The sequence below is a fragment of the Gopherus evgoodei genome, chromosome 4 (genome assembly GCF_007399415.2).
Source record: "Gopherus evgoodei ecotype Sinaloan lineage chromosome 4, rGopEvg1_v1.p, whole genome shotgun sequence".
Classification (NCBI taxonomy): domain Eukaryota; kingdom Metazoa; phylum Chordata; order Testudines; family Testudinidae; genus Gopherus; species Gopherus evgoodei.
Window position 1 is genome coordinate 116,477,906 of NC_044325.1, and position 13,718 is coordinate 116,491,623.

The following is a 13,718-nucleotide window of genomic DNA, read 5'->3' on the forward strand; positions in this document are numbered from 1 at the left end:
AACTTCAGGACCAGACTTCAAAGAGAAACTGCTGAGCTTCAGTTCATCTGCAAATTTGACACCATCAGCCCAGGATTGAACAAAGACTGTGAATGGCTTGCCAACTACAGAACCAGTTTCTCCTCTCTTGGTTTTCACATCTCAACTGCTAGAACAGGGCCTCATCCTCCCTGATTGAACTGACCTCGTTATCTCTAGCTTGCTTGCTAGCATATATATACCTGCCCCTGGAAATTTACACTACATGCATCTGAGGAAGTGGGTATTCACCCACGAAAGCTCATGCTCCAAAACGTCTGTTAGTCTATAAGGTGCCACAGGATTCTTCGCTGCTTTTACAGATCCAGACTAACACGGCTACCCCTCTGATAAGTGATGTTATAGTAATTGTTATTACAGTAATGTTATAGGTTGTAATTTCATATATATAGTTATGAGGCTGAAAATGTGTCCTCGTGGCTTAAAGCAAGCCCATGCAAAAACTGTCCAGAGCACAGAGGCAGTTAACACCTCATCAGGGCATGTATGGAACAAACCCAGCCCAGCCTCACAGGAACAAAGGACACTGGCCTAGGCAACAACAAAAGATCTGTTGGACTCTTGAGTGAGTCACCCCACTTCCTTTGGTCAGTTTGGGACTGTGATGAGGTAACACTGAAGTGGGGGGGAGGCCAAAGCCAAGAAGGAAGAAAGAACATGATAAAAGGGAGAGACGTTTGCCATGCTCCTCCTCTCTCTTCCATCTCCATCTACAGACATCACCACCAAGCAACTGAAGTGCTGATCAAAGGGGAGAGCCTGGCTGAAGGGCAACCAGCCAGCCTGCGGTGAGAAGCATCGAAGTTTGTAAGGGCACTGGAAGTGTGAAGATCAGCTTAGAATGCGTTTTGCTTTTGTTTCATTTGACCAAATCCGACATGTTGTGCTTTGACGTATAATCACTCAAAATCTATTTTTTATAGTTAATAGATTTGTTTGTTTATTCTACCTGAAGCAGTATGTTTGGTTTAAAGCATGTCAGAGATTCTCCTTGGGATAACAAGCCTGGTGCATATCAATTTCTTTGTTAAATTGACAAACTTTATATAAGTGTGCAGTGTCCAGCGGGCATAACTGGACACTGCAAGATGGAGATTCCTAGGGTTGTGTCCGGGACCGGAGATATTGGCTAGTGTCATTCGGTTGCACAATCCATGGAGCAACTTACATGCCAGAGGCTGTGCATGAACTGCCCAGGAGTGGGGGTTCTCACAGCAGAGCAGGGTAAGGCTGGCGCCCAGAGTCAAGGATTGGAGTGACCTAGCAGATCACCGGTCTGGGTAACACCAGGGGAACATCACACTATGCTACACATAAATTATGGAGATAGCCACATGAGTCACTGTGAAATGCTATATCCTATAACAGTGGTTCTCAACCAGGGGTCTCGGGCCCTCTGGGGGGCCATGAGTGGGCTTCAGGGGGTCCGCCAAACAGGGTTGGCATTAGACTTGCTAAGGTTCAGAGCAGAGAGCTGAAGCCCCACCTCATGAGGCCGAAACCTGAGGCCCCAAGCCCTGCCACCCTTGGGCTGAAGCTGAAGCCTGAGCAACTTAGCTTTATGGTGCCTCCTGTGGCATGGGGCTCCGGGCAGTTGTCCCACTGGCTACCCCCTAACGCTGGTCCTGGCTTTTATATGCAGAAAAACAGTTGCTGTGGCAAAAATGGGCTGTGGAGTTTTTATAGCACGTTGGAAAGGCCTTGGAAAGAAAAAGGTTGAGAACCCTTACCCTATGGGAAAAGGTACATGGCTTTAGGCTATCTGTATAGACTCCTGGGAGTGCCACTACCCTAGTAAATAATGAGTGTTTAGCCTAAAGGAAAAGGAAAGGAATTGAAAACTGGAAGGGCAAGGAGTGACTTAGAGGATTAGGAAGTAGTCTAAAGGCCTGATCCAACCTCAGTTGAAGTCAGTGGGAATCTTTTCACGATTTCAGTGGGCTTTGGATTGTGCCCTAATGCCAGAGCTGGAAATAATCAGCACGTTGCGTATCAGCAAAGTCAAGAATGTGACAGCTTTGATTGTCCACCTCCGGTGGTATAAACCAGAAAATGATCACTAAGCACTGAGGAGAGTTTGGGGCTGCAGGGGCAGGCGGTTCACACCTTCATGAAATGAAATGAACTCCGGTTAAGCATGAAGGAGGAAGAAGGTAATGTAAATTTGTATCAGACAATTGTATAGAAAAGGTAGAGAGGGCGAATTGCAGTGGCCATTCTCTTATTACAAGGGGACATTCAATTAAAGGAAAGGCACTAAATTTAAATTGAAAAAAAGAAAGGCTTTTCCACACAATCAACAGATAACCTGTGGAACTGACCGCCACAAACCATTGAGGCCAAGTTCTTGGTGGGACTCAAAAAGGGATTAGAGACTTATATGGCTAATAAGAACATCCTGAGCTAGAATAGTAAATATTTAAAAAAACCAAGAGTTTGGGCAGGGATAAGAACCCTCCTGCTCTATGGCAGGAGCCATCCTCAAACTATTAGAGCTTAGGAGGGAACAGTCCCTCTTGGGGCAGGTTATCCCATAGCTCCTGAGTGCAGGGTTTCCTGCACCTTCCTCTTCAGCAACTGGTGCTGCCTCCTTGTCAAAGCATGTCTGCACTGGAAAGTAAAAGTGTGTTTGTAATGTAGGTAGGCTTACCCATGCTGGCTTTCATCTACTGAGCTTGGCTACCTGATGGCAGCATGGGCTTTAGCATAGACTAGCAACTAGGGCCCTGGCAGGCTTCGCAGGTTGCTAGTCCATGCTGAAGCCTGAGCTGCTGCATTTTTGCTACTATTGTTACCCCTGCTAGATAGTTTAATGGGGTTCTTGACTAGGTTGGCCCTGGTCTGATCTGGTATGGCAACTCCTATGTTCCTACAAATAAAGTGTACTAAATTCCCACAAAAAGTCCTATGGCACCTTATAGACTAACAGACATACTGGAGCATAAGTTTTCGTGGGTGAATACCCACTTCGTCATGCATCTGATGAAGTGGGTATTCACCCACAAAAGCTCATGCTCCAATACGTCTGTTAGTCTATAAGATGCCACAGGACTCTGTCGCTTTTTACAGATCCAGACTAACACGGCTCCCCGATACTAAATTCCCACAGGCAGATAAACACAAATCTTGCTTTGTTGTCGATAAAGCAGCTTATGAGTTCTTGAGGAATGCAGAGCTTTGTTTGTATTTCATTTTTCAGTTTTATTGTTGCTTGCAAACGAAGGCAGCCCATGAAACAACAAGGCCTGGAATATCTCTCAAAAATATCTCTCAGTGCTAAACCCCTGGAGACTAACTTGCTTCTAGGTATTGGTCGTTTCATGCTGGCAGCAAACACCCCAGGATGGCTGAGAACAAAGGCCTTTTCCCTGCAGCATAAACAACACCCAACACTTGATCTAAGCGTCTTAAAATATGCGTTCCTCTTCATTTTTAAGGCAGTTTTCACCACACTTGCTTGGCCTGTTTCAAAAGGGCTGGCCCATATAATTATACACTCCGGCAGGCTTGTACATTTGCAAATATTATCAGTGGCTTGATTATGCCATGCCCATGCTCCAGATAGCAAGAACAGATCAAAAAGTGTGTTACTGCTTAGAAAGATGTTCTGAGGTGCGGGGCTTGGTCCTCAACAGTAATTTATATGAGTGCAAAGAGGGTATGAAATGCCAGCATGTCAGAATGGTAGCGTTTTACACCCAGTTTGCATTGATATAAATGAGACAGCGCAAGGGCCGTGGAGAATCAAGCCCCAGGAGTATGCAGGAAGGCAGTGACTACAGTGGCCTACACTGTAGGTTACAGTGTTCTTCCTTATGCTGATTTCCTTGATGAGGCAGAATTGTGGCATGTGACAGGCCCGCTGAATCAGGAAAGGAGTTTAACTATCACTGTGATCTGCTTTGTTGTAAAATAGCAAAGTAAATGGGAACGTTCTGACTCTTCAAGGGCTAAGCAGAAGCATAGCTGGATCTATGAGTGTTACAGTGACACAGCTGCAGTGCTGTAGTTATGTCATCGTTGCTCCTGTAGTGTAGATGCCTCCTATGCTGAAAGAAGGTGGTTTTCCATCACTGCAGGACAGTAATCCACCTCCCTGAGTGGCTGTAATTATGCTGGCAGATGAATTCTCCCATCGACCTACCCACGTCTACACTGGGGGTTAGCTTGGCTTAGCTACAGCACTCAGGGGTGTGAATTTTTCACACCGAAGAACCATAGCTATGTCTACCTAGCTTTTAAGTGTAGATCAGGCCTGTTACTGGGCTTTCTGCAACCAAAGTAAAGGTATAAAGCAAAGCTTGTGAGCTCAGTTCAGAGAAGAGATCTAAAGTATAGCTCCCTGCAGCCAGGGGCCAGAGAATCAGACACACCCATCTATGCTCTCCTGGTTCTCCACTCATCTCTAGCCTTTTCCTTAGAGTTCATTCCTCCCTAAATCTCAGTTAGACTCTGGTCTCAACTCCTTACAGCATGTCCGCCATGTATTGTGCTAGAGGGGGTGTAACCCAAGGACTCCATGCCAACTGGCAGAGGGCACAGGGATACAAGGGGCACAGGGATCCCAGGGGTTCATCAAAAGGGGTCATGTAAGGTCTCCGCTGAAAGCCTGTGTTACACTGATCATCATCATCGTATATGTACAGAAAATGTGTGAGGAGTTATATGGGTATATACTACCACTTATGGGGGGAGGGATAGCTCAGTGGTTTGAGCATTGGCCTGCTAAACCCAGAGTTGTGAGTTTAGTCCTTGAGGGGGCCATTTGGGGATTTAGTTGGGGATTGGTCCTGCTTAGAGCAGGGGGTTGAACTAGATGATCTTCTGAGGTCCCTTCCAAACCTAATAATAATCTATGATTCTAATCTAATCTATGATTCTAAGTTCTCTAGGTCTGTAGTTAAAAGCAGGTTACTCAAATGTAGTTTGTCTTGAGACAAACTTTTCTCAGTAGGGAATGGGCACTTATCTCCATGATGGACCACTGTGTATTTTATGTCATACAGTAGGAGTCTACTGGCATACTAAAAATGCTAATGAAGAGCTGGTGGAGACTTCAGAAGGAAACTAACAGGAAGAGGTAAACAGCAGGTGAAAGACCCTAGTTGAAGGTGAACATCAAAGGTCTGTTCTGGTATATTTGGCAGTGCAGAGGGACACTCTGGCACCCTTTAGCTAGGAAATAACCTGGCAGTGGGTTTGCAAGATGAAAAAGAGATCTCAGCCAGGCTTGGCTGAAAACACTGGAAAGAAGTTTGGGAGAGAGAATCTGCTTTAGATAGGTTAGCTTGGTTAGGTTTAGTCTCTAGAATGCATGGTATGATTTTGTTTTATATGTAACCATTTGTCCCTATCTCTCACTTTGGTTTTTATTTGAATCTTTATTTGTTCTTCAACAAACTTCCTTTTGTTTTATAATTGAACACAAGTGCTGTGCATAATGGTATAAGGTAAAGCAGTGAACTGTGGTACGCTGTTCTTTGGGAACAGAGGATGTGAGATTTCTGTGGGTACTCAGTGATCAGGGGCTAGAGACCACACAGGGACACTTCAAAGGGACCTGGGGGCTGAAGTGCATCTCTTGTCAACCTGCAAAAGTGAAGATAGGGTTGGTGTAGCCCAAAGGAGAGTGCCTGAGTGGTTGACAGGCTGGTTGTGTAAGGGAGCTAATACCCAGCTAGTACAGGTCAGGCTCCATCATGCTTGAGGCAGGTGGTAAAAAGGTAACACAGCCCTGGGTGTCCCGAGAAGCAACATTGGGGGATATAAAATGAATTCCCTCAGCTGGACCAGCCCAGCTATTTGTAAATCCCTGCACTCAGGGAAGGCAACTGTACTTCCTCTAAGTCAGAGGTGGGCAATTTATCGCCCGCGGGACCATTCTGCCTGGCCTTTGAGCTCCCGGCCGGGGAGGTTAGCCTCCGTCCCTCCCCCGCTGCTACGCCGCCACGTGGGCAGCGCTCTGGATGGCGGGCCTGAGTGCTCCTGCAGGGCAGAGCAGCAGCGTGTCTGGCTCTGGCCGGGCAGCCGCCAGACATGCTGCTCTGAGTGTCATGGTAAGGGGGCCGGGCCCGGGGGGACTGGGTAAGGAGTAGGGTGTCCTGGGGCACAGGGAGTAGGGGCAGAGGTTCTGGTAGGGGTGTCAGGGGATGGGGAACGGGGAGTTGGATAAGTGTGGGAGTCCCGGGGGGCCTGTCAGGGGGCAGGGGTGTGAATAGGAATCAGGGCAGTCAGGGGACAGGGAGGGTTGGATAGGTGGTTGGGTCCTGGGAGGTGGTGGTTAGGGGACAAGGAGCAGGGGGTTGGATGGGCTGGGACTTCTGAGGGGAGCAGTCAGGAGGTGGGAAGTGGGAGGGGTTGGATGGGGGTGGGGGCCAGGCTGTTTGGGGAGGCACAGCCTTCCCTACCCAGCCCTCCAAACTGTTTTGCAACCCCAATGTGGCCCTCAGGCCAAAAAGTTTGCCCACCCTTGCTCTAAGTGGGGAGGGCTAATCCCTCCCTGCCAACATCTGAATGGGGATTATATAACCTTTGGATCTTTTCCTCCTGTCCTTAACACTGCCCTTGGTCATTGCTGCATCCTCCTCCTCCTCACTGGCATTGCAACATCAGAGAGAAACAAGCTAACAGGTGACCTCAAGAGACTAACAGCTCTGACTAATGCCAGGCACAATGCAAGTACAGAGTAAGCTTTCCCACCCAGCTCTGCTCGTGCACTTACTATATAACCCATGCCAGTCGGTTCCTAGACTTCTGAGCAGACAATTGTGTGGTGATTTTGTGACATGAAGAGAGCTCCACTAGGGATTAGGGGCCTGATCCAAACCCCATGGTGCCAATGGGAAGACCTCCATTGACTTCGAGGGGGCTTTGGATCAGGCCCTAGTTTGAAACCACCAGCCGCATTTGAAATGTTGACCTAAATAAGAAGATATGAACTTTGAACTCCAACACTGAAGGCTAGTGAATTAAACAATTTGTCTCCCAGCCTCTAAGATCAGTCCCTTTTAAAGGTGCCCTGCAAAGGGGAAAACAGTTGGCCTTTTACACTCCTTTCTATCAAGTAGAAGCTTTTTAAAAAAAACAAAACAAAACAAAAAACCTTTCAGCTCCATAAAGAATATGAAAATAGCACAAGTGCCATTTCATCCATTAGAGGGCACCTTTAAATCAGCAGAAATAAAGTCAAATATAGGAACCTCGCCAGCCTTTTTCCTATGTTTTTCTCCACTGACTCAGAGGAAGGACTTGCAGAGCCTGAGAGCTTGTCTGTCAGTATTATTTTTAACTGCAAATAAAATATATTAATCAAAACTTGGCTCCCTCTAGTGAAAGACAGTATTGACTTGTCCACCACCCTTTCTGTTTAACAGGATATTCCTGTTTTGCTGTTGCTGGGATACTAGAGGAAATCCAAAATATTCTCTCTCGCAATATAACTGTACATCATGCTGTACAGCAGGTACAATGTACCAAATAAAGATAACAAATTTCTGTCCCAAAGAGTTAAGGCTATGGCCCTGATCCTGAAAGGAGCTCCACACACAGGCAATGATCTGCTTGGACAGAGCTCATTGTAAGACTGAGATTAAATATAGGAACGGGCACAGTAGCAATAGCAACCAGAGAGATGAGTGTGAGCATTACGGCTTGGCTGGCTTCATGGAACCCATGGATGTTTTGAAGTGTGAGAGGGAGAGTGCTTGGCACATGCTATCCAGGAGATTGTTCAGTGCATGAAGGTGACATACAAGAGGGCATAAAAGCATAACTACTTAACATTCCATGGATGGTATAAATCCTCTAGTTCATATTGTCATCCAGAAACCCTGGTAATTTCACAGTCCCCTCGTACCAAAACTTTGCCCTAGCCGTGTGCAATTGAGGAGAAGCCTGGCTCTCACGACTCCAGCACTTCTGTTTAAACATGCTCAAGCAATAACACACAACTTACGGAGAGAATGCCCCCCCCCCGCCCTTGCTGTAGGCATCCACAATTTCAGGGTAAAAATGAGTGAATGAGATCAGGTAAAAGATGAGATGTGACAACAGCCGAATCACGAACATGGGCAGTGGATTGAGGCTGCACTAGCAAGACAGGAGAAAAGAGGTAGTAGGACTTTTAACTCCATCATCACTAGCCTCCCACTTCTACAATCTTGTTCCTTCTCTCTCCACCCATAGCCAATATAATCAGTGAGCTCAGCCTTTGACCCAGAGAGCTGGGTGTGCCAAGCTAATATTATTAATAGTGCAGTAGGGCTCAGAATCCCTTTCTGGAACATTAGACCCTGCTCTGAGTATTTGGTGCTGCTTGAGAGTTTAGGGTTTATCTACAAGGATAATCACACTGGCTTAACTAAAGGTGTGAATTTAAATCAGTTTAGTTAAACTCCCATGTGGTCACTTATTTTGATTTAAGAATGGCTTCAATTCACCTTAAGTACATTGGGAACAAGTTGAAGCTAAGCCAAAAATATACCCACTCTAACCAAAATACGAGTGGTGACACAGAGGATTGCCCTAGTTTAACTACACCCATGTGAGGGCGGGTCGACCAGGCCTTAGTTGACTTCTCGGGTTATTCGTTTTCTTAAGTGTTCCACGAGTTTCTTTCAGAGAGAATTTCGAAACGACTGACAGTCTGTACAGAGAATAATGCATACAGGTGACAGCGTATCACATCTATGTAGGGGCTCTACATCTATGGCGAAAAAGGTTACAAAGAGCATAGAACACCAGGAGACATTGGATGGGTACTTTATCTGTACCAGAGGGCACATGACTTTAGGCATTAATTGTGGGACTCAAGACAACACTTGGAAACAAGAGAACAAGTGTATTTAAATCATTAATGAAGTTAGACATTTGTTACCTCTAGCTGGACTAGTCTAATGTGCTCTGTTTGCAGCCACCCTTTCAGACCACCAGAGGCAAGTAAAAGAGGGAAGCTAATCCAGGAACTCAGAGTTAACTATAAGGTGTGCTATCGCTGTCTGCTCTAATAGAGACAATCAAGTAACTGTGCTTTTGTTTACATCGTTTTTCCTTTGGATTCTGTTAAGTGCCCCTATATTTCTACCTTTGCCTGAGATGGGCATAAGTAAATACCAGGAAATGAACATGCATTTATTTACGCACATACAATAAAACAAGGTATAAATATGCATGGTATGCTTTCATCATGCGTAGGGTGGGTGCAGCAGTGTTATAGGTTGTGCATTTTACTTTATTAATAGAAAGTGTATGACAGGACAGATTCCATTATGCCAGGCAAATGGAGAAGAACAAAAGGATTGCCATTTGACTTATGCAGATTAAGCATGAAAGCATTCAGTCACTCAGTTTATCTGCTGCCTCCAGGGCTGGTGCAAGGATATTTTGCGCCCTAGGCGAAACTTCCATCTTGCGTCCCCCACCCCCCCCAAATCGCATACATTATACACAATACACGGTCACAGAGTAACATGTTATAATTTAGAATTTATGTTTCCGCGCTTTAAGTTTGGCAAATTTAGAAACAAGTTCCTCCAAGTCAATGCTGTGAGCAATGTCATGTTCTATTGACAAGGTAGATAGCCCAACAAGTCTTTGTTGCAACATTGATGTTCGCATATATGTTTTTATCAACTTGAGCTTCAAGAAGCTTCGCTCACCACTGGCCACAGAAACTGGGAGTCGAGAGGATGCGAAGAGCAATAACTGTGTTAGGGACACTATCTGTCAGCTTATTTTCCCATATGAAGTTCAATACATCTTGCAGTGATGAACTCCTTTGGACTCGTCTTGCAATAGCTTGCAATTCACTGCACAAGTCAAAGGCATCAATATCTTTGTATTCACCATGTTGCAAAGTTTTCTCCAGATTCAAGCAATGTTCCATAATTTGCTTTGGTGTTTTATTTTGCAAACTGTACTGTAAACATCAAATATGAAGCCAAATACTGAACTAATTTGCTGCATCAATGTGAATCTTTCTTCAACCGAATGTATTGCTGTGTCAATGACTGCAAAGTAAAAGTTCACTTTGAATTTTTCTTTCGGATCATAAATAGGTTCGTCATCTGCTTCATATGTGAACTGCTTCCTTTTCTTTCTAATACGGATTGGATCTGGTTCAAAAAGTGCCGGTACATCCAACTCCTCCGCAAGTTCACCTGCATCTACCAATGTTTTCTCAAAGGCTGCATCACTTCTGCGGCCCACAAGAAACTTCTTGGTTTCTCCAAGTTGATTAATGGCATCTCATATATCAAATTCTTTTGCCTGAAGTTGTTTGCTAGTTATGTTGATCTCAAACAATGTCATACCACAAAACAAGAGAAACAAGAAACTTGAAACTAGAAATGGCTTTTGTAAGAGCCTTTTCATCAACTCGTGATGTATTGCCAGATGATCCTGTCAGAGTATTGTCTTCATAGCTGTCTACCAGAGCATCACAGATGTCACCAATGAAAGCAGGATGGAAAAGCTCCCCCCTAAGAAGACCTAAGACATGATGGCTGGATACAGAAACAGACGCCTGTCCCTCACAGGCACTACCTCATAACATGCCAATTTTGCTCAGGACAGAACATCATAGAGGAATACTATGCATTCAGTGGTCTCTACACTGGCCAAGCAACAGCATGACAACTAACCTAACCAGTCCATCCAACTTTTTTGACTGCTTCTTGGGCACTGGTGAGGGGTAGCGGTGCCAGACTGAGCCCGGTGATGGGTGCACTACAAATCTACAAACTGAGGCAAGGTGCTGGGCCTAGAGTCCTGCTGAGACTGCTGTCCTGCACCAAGTGGAGCACAGCCTCCATGAGGAGAGAACTCAAACAAATATCATGCTCCTTCTGCATGATTCCCCCAAGCACTTCTTCAGGCAGCTGCTATGGAGGTCACTCACAGGCTTAGGCCTGCCTGTTGCAGGCAAAACACAGCAGCAGGGCTTAAAACTCAGACAGGGCCGCCCAGAGGACTCAGGGGGCCTTGGGCAAAGCAAAATCGGGGCCCCTTCCATAAAACATTTGCAATACTATAGTAACATGTATTAGGAAATGTAAAAAATAACTAGTGAAATACATTCAAAAATTAATTTGTAATAATTTGAAAATAAACTAAATACATTATTTAAAAATATTAAAAGCTGTAATAGTCTGTATACATTTGCAATTACATAATGGGCAGTTGCTGGGTGATTGTGATAGTTGGTACCAATGGGCCGTCGTTGTCTGGGGGTGGTGCTGTTGTTGCCCACGGCTGGGTGGGGAGCTGGGCTCTGGGTTCAGGGGTGCCCAGCTCACAGGGGCTGGGCTCAGGGATATGGGGAGATAGGGTCAGGGGAGTGTCCAGCTCAGAGGGGCTGGGCTCAGAGCTGGGGGTCAGGGCTGTTGGGGGGATGGGGTCAGGGGGGTTCCAGCTCAGAGGGACTGGGCTCGGAGCTGGGGGTCAGGGCTGTGGGGGGGATGGGGTCGAGGGGGTTTCCAGCTCAGAGGGGCTGGGCTCGGAGCTGGGGGTCAGGGATGTGGGGGGGATGGGGTCAAGGGGGTTTCCAGCTCAGAGGGACTGGGCTCGGAGCTGGGGGTAAGGGCTGTGGAGGGATGAGGTCGAGGGGGTTTCCAGCTCAGAAGGACTAGGCTCGGAGCTGGGGGTCAGGGCTGTGGGGGGGATGGGGTCAGGGGGGTGCCTGAGGGCACTGGGGCAGCTCAGCTCTGCAGGCTGCTGTTCTCTCCAGCCGTCCAGGCACAAGGGGAGCAGGAGCAGGGACCAGCCAAGGACCAAGGGGGCAGGAGCACAGGCACCTGAGGCCGACCTGTGGGGAGGCACTTGCTTACCTTGCCCAATGCATCAGCGTTGGGGTCCTCTTTCTTCCTCCGCTCCACCAGACCACTGCTGAGACTCTTTTCTTCTCCGTGCCCCTCACTGGGGCTGATGTGGAGGCTGAGCCAGGGGGCAGCCGCCGCTTTTCTTCAGAAGCGAAGCCCTGGTGTTGTGCCGCTGTCACAGGGCCCCTGCCACGTGCCCTAAGCAGAGCTGCGCAGCTCTGCCCAGCCGCCGGTGCCCCCGCCGGCAATGAGAAAAACTGCAGAGGGAGAGGGATTCTGAGCCTCTGCCTGCAGCTCAGGGATTCCCCTGGGTCAGCGCAGCCGCCGTCAGCCCGAACCTCTGGGTTGCTGCGGCGGCGCGCTGAACCCCGGGGCACCCTGGGCTGCTGGGCTGCCGCGGCGGCGCCCTGACCCCGGGGGCGCCCTGGGCTGCCGGGCTGCTGCGGCGGCTCCCTGACCCGGGGGGTGCCGTGGGCTGCCGGGCTGCCGTGGCAGCTCCCTGACCTCAGGGGCCCCCCGGGCTGCCCCAGCGGCGCGCTGAGCCCAGGGGCGCCCTGGGCTGCCGGGCTGCCGCGGTGGCGCCCTGACCCCGGGGGCGCCCTGGGCTGCCAGGCTGCCACAGTGGCGCCCTGACCCGGGGGGGCGCCCTGGGCTGCCGCGGCGGTGCGCTGACCCCGGGGGGGGGTGCACTGGGCTGCTGGCGGCAGGCAGCTGCTGCTGCGGGCAGCTCAGACTACCTCTCCAGCAGCAGTGGCTGCAACCATTAAAATTTTGGGGGGGGGGCGCCGCTTTTTGGCACCCTCAAATCTTGGCGCCCTAGGCAACCACCTAGTTCGCCTAAATGGTTGCACCGGCCCTGGCTGCCTCTTAGGATGCACTTCCACAGTTCTCGCATTGACTTTGGGGTGAAATCCTGACTCTACTGAAATCAATGGGAAATTTTGCCATTGGCTTTAACGGGGCCAAGATTTCATCCCCAGGAGATTTGCCTGGAGAAATGCAGATTTTGATGTTAGTTACATTGTAGGTATAATCTGGCTCTGAAGCAGATGTTAACTAGCTCATGGATGATTTCCCTACTTTAAGATTGATCCTTTGGTGGCACAGTGCTGCCACGTGGGCTCTTACATCACTGTCCCCCTGCTGCCGTCAGAGCAGGGGAAAGGGTGTGTGGCTGCGCCACTATCAGGCAACACCAGTCCCTGGCTGCATTTTCAGCCCCCTGCAGTCACCGCAGCCTGGCGTAAATTAAAGCAGACCTCAGGATGCTCTCCCAGTGTACAGGTGAACTGGCCTGCACATAGAAGCAGCAAAATCAAAGGAGTCCTTTCCACACACTCTACCTAAGCCCCCTAACTTGTGCTCTGTGCGGCTTAGCCATACTCTAGAAGCTGGTCTCCAAAGTATTTTGCACTTGCAAACAGAATGAGAGTGTAATGAATTCTTTATTTTTTTTAAATTGATACAAAAATAAAACATGAATAGGAAGGCTATAATTATGTGCAAAAAACCCAATGATGACACTGTTACAAAAACCCATGGTCATCTGTAAAATCTTAGCTCGCATTTAGTCAAACAGATTTTAAAATAGTGACTTAACCAAACAGGAAAGGAAAGGTATAAAAATAGATACATCATATAGAGACAATAAAAACCTTACACAACATTAAAGCTGATCTTTCAAAAGGAAAAATCAAGGACTAATTCTTATTTATAAAAAGGTCATTCTACACTGCTCTGGTAGTACAAAGGGGAGGTAACATTCATGCCCATTTTAAAGCCCCATCCTTTACATTGCCAAAGCAGAGATGTGGCCTTAGTGGAAATGAGGAGTGGTTGGACCTGTAGTTCCCACAACAGCCA

The 13,718-nt window shown here is 47.7% G+C and overlaps 1 long non-coding RNA gene across 1 annotated transcript in view; it reads left to right on the forward strand.

The window, feature by feature from the left end:
• The window catches only part of LOC115650549, a 78,526-nt gene that overhangs the window by 55,712 nt on the left and 9,096 nt on the right, over positions 1 to 13,718 (forward strand). The window lies entirely within an intron of this gene.